The following is a 9,108-nucleotide window of genomic DNA, read 5'->3' on the forward strand; positions in this document are numbered from 1 at the left end:
GCATATTTAAAAGTAGAGACATTGCCAACAAAGGTCCATCTAGTCAAGGCTATGGTTTTTCCAGTAGTCATGTATGGATTGTGAGAGCTGGACTATAAAGAAAGCTGAGCACCAAGGAATTGATGCTTCTGAAATGTGGTGTTGGAGAAGACTCTTGGGAGTCCCTTGGACTGCACGGAGATCCAACCAGTCCATTCTGAAGGAGATCAGTCTTGGGTGTTCTTTGGAAGGAATGATGCTGAAGCTGAAACTCCAGTCCTTTGGCCACCTCATGCGAAGAGCTGACTCATTGGAAAAGACTCTGATGCTGGGAGGGATTGGGGGCAGGAGGAGAAGGGGATGACAGAGGATGAGATGGCTGGATGCCATCACTGACTCAATGGACGTGAGTCTGAGTGAACTCCGGGAGTTGGTGATGGACAGGGAGGCCTGGCGTGCAGCGATTCATGGGGTCACAAAGAGTCAGACACGACTGAGCGACCGAACTGAACTGAACTGTATAATCCCTGGGCAGGGGGGGGGGGCGGGTTGCAGAGAGTCGGCCACGACTGAGCGACTTTCACTTTCACTTTTCAACCTTAATTATATCTGCAAGGTCCCTTGGGCTTCCCTGGTGGCTCAGTGGTAAAAAAAAAAAAAATCCGCCAGCCCGTGCAGGACACACAGGTTCTATCCCTGGGTCAGGAAGATCCCCTGGAGAAGGGAATGGCAACCCACTGCAGTCTTCTTGCCTGGAGAATCCCACGGACAGAGGAGCCTGGCGGGCTACAGTCCGTGGGGCTGCAGAGACTCGGACACGGCTGAGCAGCTAAACGGCAACAGGATAATCAGTAACCCAGGACTAAGAAAGTCACACCTGGTTGTCTTTCTTGGGACCTGCTACCTTCAAAGGTGAGAGGGTCCCAGGGAAACAGTCTTTTCCTAGTGAAAGCGTTAGCTGTCATTTTTGGGGTCTCCAAAGAGCTCTGGGACCACAGTCCTTAAGGTCACCACAGAGAAGAATTCAGTGAGAGCAAGGTGATGGGTACAAACTGATTTATTCGAATAGGACGCTGTGAGTCTAACAGGCAGGTGGGTGTTGCAGGGGCCCGACCCTGAGAACTTTCTGAGCTGTATACTTCGTCGCTCAGTTGTTTCCAACTCCACGACCCCGTGGACCTTAGCCCAGCAGGCTCCTCTGTCCATCGGATGCTCCAGGCAACAATACTGGAGTGGGTTGCCATGCCCCTCTCCAATTAACTCACAGAGGTCTCACATATTTTTCCTACTTACAATACCCTCGTGGGATTAACTCTTAAATCACCTACTTTGTCCCTTTTTCATTGCTGTTCAGCCGCTCAGCCATGGACTGCAGCCCGCCAGGCCTCCCTGTCCATCACCAACTCCCGGAGCTTGCTCAAACTCATGTCCATTGAGTCGCTGATGCCACACAACCATCTCATCCTCTGTCGCCCCCTTCTCCTCCCGCCTTCAATCTTTCCCAGCGTCAAGGTCTTTTCCAATGAGCTGGCTCTTTGCCACCAGGAGGAGACTGTCAGTGGTCCGGAGGAGCATCAAGGTTCTCTTCCCAACACAGAGAGGATCCTGGTGTTTCCCATCAGGACGCTGTGTCGATTGCGTTCCCAAGGAACTCCTTAGAAAACCACTTAGGACACTTCAGACTAAGGCATCATCAAGCTATTTGGTGGGGGTTTTTTTTTATGGCATTTTCCGGTACCTCTTTCTAGAAGCAGCTGTGAGGCTTGTCAGTGCCCTTTGTGGGCGAGCACCGCGGTATTGTGTGTCTCTGGGGGGAAGGCGCGAGAGAGGGCGTCTTTAAAATCTGCTTCTAAATTTGCCACCCTGATTTATCTCCTGCTATTGTGTCCCGCAGGACAGAGAAGGCAGGTGCAGCTAGCTGGCTGGGCTCCTTCGCCAGAGTGGGCTGGTCCCCGGGTTTCCTTGTCTGGGTAGCCTCGGACGCCCCCAGACACCACGCCAGGGGTCTCTGCCACGTGTTCAAGCACGCGATGGTTTCACGGGTCAGTTTTTTCCAACGTTCCAGTATCTGGCTTCTCTCTCTCTCTCTTTTTTTTTAATGGAAGGCGTATGGTTCCTAACGAGCCCCTTTCGACTGCAGCTGGCTTTATGGCAATAGACTGCTTTTTTTTGTTTTTCTGTCTGCACTTAAAGCCTCGTCAGTTCCCTGGACAAGGATTGAATCAGCTCCACCACACAGACAGGGCAGACTCCTAACCAGCGAACAGCAAGGGAAGACCCCAAAGTTGAGGATTCTTATTGTAATCCTGCTGTCCCTTTAAAAGCCAAAAAAAAAAAAAACCCACAAAAGTTCAGGAAAGCAAAATCCAGGGAAGATACTCCTTTACATACTTAGATGTCCAGTGTATAGACTGTGTGTTTCAGTTGCTCAGGCGTGTCTGACTCTCTGCCACCGCATGGACGGCAGCTGGCCAGGCTCCTCTGTCCGTGGGGTTCTCCAGGCAAGGATACTGGAGTGGGTTGCCACGCCTTCCTCCAGGGTGTCTTCCCCACCCCAGGGACTGAGCCCTTACCTCCTACATCTCCTGCATTGCAGGCAGACCCTTAACCCCTGAGTCACCAGGGAAGCCCACACTCGTGTAGGAAGGCTTAACAAATCTCCTCGTTAGTGGACACTGTTCTTTTTCTAAAAAAAATAATAATAATCTAAGCAGTGTTCTTTGCTAAAAAAAAAAAAAAGTAAGGGTGGTTATGCCGTTGAGAAAACATGTGGGCAGCCAACAGAGCTTTAGGCTGAGATGCACAGGAGAGGAAGGGGTAAGCGAACCATTTCTGAGTAACGTTGGAGGTCCCTGGGGAGCATTACTGGCCCCATCCTTTGTGTGTCCCAGGACACACGGGGGTCTCAGCTATTTAAAGGCAGTAATAAAATGCATCGTGCGGATTCTTGAAGACATTTTTGAGGAATCTGATGGTTCAAATCTCAGGAGCCGTGATCTTGATCATTACTGAACTTTTACATGGTCCTTCCTTCCTTCATCAAAGATGAATTAGTGCCAAATGGACCCAGAGTTTCCACTGGACCCCAGAACAATCATGAGCAGAACAAAGCTCACTTCAGTTCAGTTCAGGCGCTCAGTCATGTCCCACTGTGTGCGACCCCGTGGACCGCAGCACTCAGGCTTCCCTGCTCTTCACCATCTCCCGGAGTTTACTCAAACCCATGTCCATCGAGTCGGAGATGCCATCCAACCATCTCATCCCCTGTCATCCCCATCTCCTCCTGCTCTCAATGTTCCCGGCATCAGAGTCTTTTCCAATGAGTCAGCTCTTCGCATCAGGTGGCCAAAGGATCGGGACTTCAGCTTCAGCATCTAAGCTCATTTGTTCCCAAACGCCACGGACTCCAGGGGACTCCGACGATTTCATCATTTTTCGAAAGATACACTGGCATCTGTTCTCAAGGCCTTTGTCCAAACACATTTTTAGAAAGCAAGCGTTTTTCCTCTTTGGATTCCTACACTGAAAAAAAAAAAAAAAACTTGGAAACAGATAGCAAGGGTGGTTTGTACAATAGGGTAAGAGTCCTTCCTGCCACTGAATGTTGCACTTAAAAACGGTTAAAATAGGGACGTCCCTGGTGGTCTGGTGGTTGAGACTTCAACCTCCAGTACAGGGGGTGGCAGGTTCGATCTATGGTCGGGCAGCAAAGATCCCACACACCTCATGGCCAAAACACCAAAACATTGAACAGAAGCAATATTGTAACAAATTCAATAAAGACTTTAAAAATGGTGCACATAAACAAATTTTTTTAAGTGGTTAAAATCACAAAATTATTTTTCTTGATTGTATATATAATTTAAAATTATTGTGATAATATGCATACTGTTATAAATATATTGCTATAAATACATAATATATAATATAAATATAACATAAATATATTTATAATATACATATATAATAAATATAATGTAAATATATAATATACATATATACTATACATTTATAATATAATAAATTTATAATATAATAATATAATGTAGGTATGTTTATAATATATATAATGTGTATATTTATAACATGTATATTATCGCAATAAAAACTTTTTGGCTATTGTTTCTCAATAGGTGATGTTATACTTTTTACAAAGGTTGTTTTTGTTCAGGTATGGTTGATTTACAATATTGCAATTTTATTTTAATAAAATGTGATCTACAATATTATATCGGTTTCAGGTGTACCCAGAGTAAAATTTTAAAATATATATATTGTTGTTTAGTTGATAAGTTCTGTCTGACTCTTTGTAACCCCATGGACTGCGGCCCGCCAGGGTCCTCTGTCCATGGGACTCTCTGGGCAAGAATACTGAAGTGGGTTGCCATTTCGTTTTCTAGGGGATTTTCCTGACCCAGGGATCGAAACTGTGTCTTCTGCACTGACAGGTGGATTCTTAACCACCGTGCCAACTGGGAATCCCCACCGTATTTTTTTTACAGTTGTTGTTTTTATCGAAGTATGGGTAATTTAAAATAGTACATTAGTTTCAGATGCACGCACAGGAAAACTTTTAAAACTATGGGCTTCCCTGGTAGCTCACATGGTAAAAAAAATCTGTCTGCAATGCAGGAGATGTGGGTTCAACTCCTGGGTCAGGAAGATCCCCTGGAGAAAGGAAATGGCAACCCCCTCCAGGATTCTTGCCTGGAGAATCCCATGGACAGAGGAGCCTGGAGGGCTACAGTCCCCGGGGTTGCAAAGAGTCAGACACGACTGAGCGACTTCACTTTAAAAATATATATATATTGCATTTTAGCATTTCCTATCTCGCCTCCAAAGGGCAACACAACAGAGTGAGCACACACACACACTCGCACATACACAGTCACACACACACTCACACACACACACACACACACACACTCACACACACACACACACACACATTCAAGGATCCAGTGATTCTGTATATGTTTTTTGGCTCTGAGTTTGCTATTGCTCAGAGCAGGATCTTCATCTTCACGGAAATTAAACATCCTCTCACCTTTTCTGGAAGCTTCACACCGTCAGAGAGCTTGTGTTCTCAACGTGAGCATGAAAAGCAAATTCCGCCCCACCGTCTCTAACCTGATGCCAGATATCCAGCTAGAAGCCAGAGGTGTTTTTCCCGAGGCAGTTAAAGTCACAAAAGGATTTTCATTTGTTGACGTGTTTATATATAGCTCATGTCCTACTTTCGACTGAGATGGCCAAGGCGTTGATAGCTGAAAATAACATCTGGCCTTTTTTTTGTTGTTTCTAATGTCCTTTCCGAGTAGCCTCTGTAGCCTGAGGATCTAAAGGCTGTGTGGACAGGTTTGGTGTAGGTTAATCTTCTGTCTCAACTCACACCCACGTCTGGTCCACTTTGCAGGGGTTTCTTTTCAAGAGAGTGGTGGCATTTTTCAAATTTTCTTCTACACGGCACTATTCACCGTAGTCAGGATACGGAAGCAACCTAAGTGTCCAGGGACAGAGAGATGGGTAAAGAAGCGGTAATAGACACACGAGAATATCACTCGGCCGTGAGAAACGATGAAACGACATCATTTGGAGCAACGTGGGTGCCCAGGTGACCCCAGCGGTACATAATGTCTTGGAGACAGAAGAGACACAGGTTTGATCCCTGGGTTGGAAAGATCCCCTGGAGAAGGGAACGGCTCCCCACTCCAGTATTCTGATCTGGAGAATTCCATGGGCTGTATCGTCCGTGGGATCACAAAGAGTTGGACGCAGCTGGTCAACTTTCACTTTATATATAAAATGGATAACCAACCAGGACCTACTGTACCGCACAGGGAGCTATATTCAATACCTTGTAATAACCTAGAAAAGCATGTGTGTGTGTGTGTGTGTGTGTGTGTGTGAACTGAGTCGCCTGTTAAAAACTAGTGAATATGCCAAAAGAGAAGCAGGCTCACAGATACAGAGAAGAAACTCGTGGTGAGCAGTGGGGGGGCGGACGGTGGGAGAGGCAAGATAGGGGTGGGGTTATTAAGAGAAACAAGCTATTATGCATAAAACAAAATAAAAAATCACAAGGATACATTATCCAGCCAAGGCAACTGTATCACAACTTTGTAATAACTGCAAACCTTTAAACACTGGAGCAAAAAAAATAGTGAATAAGACATTTAAAAAGGAAAAATAATATTTCCTAGAAACAGCACCAACAAGAAAAAAAAAAGAAAAGAAAAACATGTACACACCGTCTTCTGAAAGGAAATTTTCCTATTAAGATGGGGGCCCATATTAAGATGGGCCATGTATTCATCTCAAGATATAAGTGAGGGAGATCAGAGATCTGGCAGGTTGGGTTCCAGACCACTGCAATAAAGTGGAACCTCTAAAGAAAGAGAGCTACACAAAATCTTTGGTTTGGGTGCGTATAAAAGTCACGTTCAAGGGAGCGCCAACCCTGGGCTCTGCGACTGCCTGGCTGAGTGGGATGGGGTGGGAGGTGGAAGGCAGGTTCAAGAGGAAGGGGACGTGTGTCTATCTGTGGCCGATTCAGGCGCGTGAATGGCAGCGAGCAACACAATATTACAAAGCAATTACCCTCCGATTAAAAATAAATGCATCGTTTTGAATATTTTGAAATTTGCATATTTTGAATAAAGTTAGGTGCACGTTGGATTGTAGTGGGTTAAATAGCATTGGGTCTTATCAAAACAATGCACCTACCTTAATTAAAAAAAAAAATGTTGTGCCTCAAAAATGCTTATCATTATGTGAGAAGGCAGAGTTGCCACAAGGCTGTTGTAAAAAAGCGAAATGTGTGCAAAGCACAATAAAGCAAACTGCGGCAAGCGCTTGCTGTTCCTCGGGTCTGTGAAAGCTTCAGGGGCCCGTGAAAACGCTTTCACTTCTCTCGTTTATTTACTTTTAATTTTTGGCCTCGTGGCATGTGGGACCTTATAGTCTGGAGACCGGGGATTGGAATCCCGTTCCATACATTCGTAATGCAGAGTCTTAACCACTGGACGGCCGGGGAAGCCCTGTTTTCGTTTATTTTATGGTGAAAAGGAAAAGATGTGAACAGAACGCAGCCCGGATGATATTCGTCTTTACGGCAACCCAGTTATAAAACACAATGCTGAATATATTTTGGAGTTTTATTATGATGATTTTTAAATTTTTTATTTTATAGTGGCACATATAGTTGATTAACAAAATCATGTTAGTTTCACATATTACAGCAAAGTATATGTATATATGTATCCCTTATATTCTTGCCTGGAAAATCGCATGGATGGAGGAGCCTGGTGGGCTACAGTCCATGGGGCCACAAAGAGTCGGACGTGACTGAGCGACTTCACTTCACTCACTTTATACGTATGCATGTACCCATTCTTTTTTGAATTATTTTCCTGGTTAGGTTGTTACATTATATTGAGCAGAGCTCCTTGAACTACTATATATATATAGTATATACATGTACTATAAAAATATGTACTCTATATATACATACATATATATATATGTATTGGAGCAGGCAAAGGCACCCACTCCAGTACTCTTGCCTAGAAAGTCCCATGGACGGAGAAGCCTGGTGGGCTGCAGTCCATGGGGTCGACAGTCAGACACGACTGAGCAACTTCACGTTCACTTTTCACTCTCATGCATTGGAGAAGGAAATGGCAACCCACTCCAGTGTTCTTGCCTGGAGAATCCCAGGGACGGGGGAGCCTGGTGGGCTGCCGTCTATGAGGTCGCGCAGAGTCGGACACAACTGAAGCGACTCAGCAGCAGCAGCATATATATGTATTTATATAGTTGTTTTTTAGCTGCTAAGTCGTGTCCGACTCTTTGCGACCCCGTGGACTGCAGCACACCAGGCCTCCCTGTCCATCACCAGCTCCTGGAGTTTACTCAAACCCATGTCCATTGAGTCAGTGAGGCCATCCAGCCATCTCATCCTCTGTCGTCCCCTTCTCCTCTTGCCTTCAATCTTTCCCAGCATCAGGGTCTTTTCCAGTGAGTCAGCTCTTCGCATCAGGTGGCCAGAGGATTGGAGCTTCAGCTTCAGCATCAGTCCTTCCAGTGAATATTCAGGGTTGATTTCCTTTAGATCCTCTTTCCTGGGGAAAATGCAGAATTTGAAAGCAACGTGCATGGAAATTAAAAATCCAGGAGTCATTGAGAGACGTGGTCCTCATTCAACCTTGGAGTGTGGACCAATATCACCCTTAAGAACCAGGAAGCTTATTGACTGAGAATCTAAAATTCCATCACTGGAGTCTGTGTGTATGTAAGCCACTCTTTTCTTTTTTTTTCTTCACATGATATCTGACTTTTTATTGCTGTGTTAATTATTTGAGCCTGGTCTCCAGGGCATGTGTGTGAAGGGGCCAATTTTTTAAATTGAACAAATAAATTATTCATCTGAGCCGATTTCCTGTTTTTACGGAGACAGATGAAAGCTGATTTATATAACACATCCCAATGCCAAATTGGTAGTCTTTCCACGTCCCCAGCTCCCGCTGAAAGCTGCAAGTCCAAACTCGATCTTTCGCCCTTGGTTTTGCGCATTGAAATCTCCTGTTTTGAAAAGATATGTTTGAAAAAAAAATTAAAAAGGGTTAGACAACTGCAAATAGACTTCAGTGTAACTGGGTAGCGTCAGTCCTGGCTCACATGCCGTCTCAAATTTCTGAAGCATTTGCAGGCTCTCGAAACGAGAAAGAAGCAGAGACGAAAAAATCGCGGAACTGTACTAGCCAAGGTGGCAGAACCCCAGCTAAAGATTTTTCAAAAAAGGTTCCCTGCCTCCTAGGAAAGCTACAAAAAATATTTTGACATCCTGAAAGCTGCGCTCAGTTGGTGTAGCTCCTTCTGTGAAAGAAAAGAGAGGGAGGCAAAAAAAAAAAAAAAAAAAAAGGCAAGTCTGTCTTGAAAGCCACCCTTGATTTTCGAAACAGAACATCTCCCGGGCCAATTACTCATCTCCCGGCTCTCCCGGGGGAGGGTGCTGCTGAGTCATCGCGGCAGATCCGTCAGCCTGCTGTGATCCAAGGGCCTTGAGGAAGCCTCACCTTTGCAGGGCGACGTGCTGCGTCCTGGGTGGGCATTTCGGAAAGATGCTTG

Source organism: Budorcas taxicolor, chromosome X (genome assembly GCF_023091745.1).
Source record: "Budorcas taxicolor isolate Tak-1 chromosome X, Takin1.1, whole genome shotgun sequence".
NCBI classification, from domain to species: Eukaryota; Metazoa; Chordata; class Mammalia; order Artiodactyla; family Bovidae; genus Budorcas; species Budorcas taxicolor.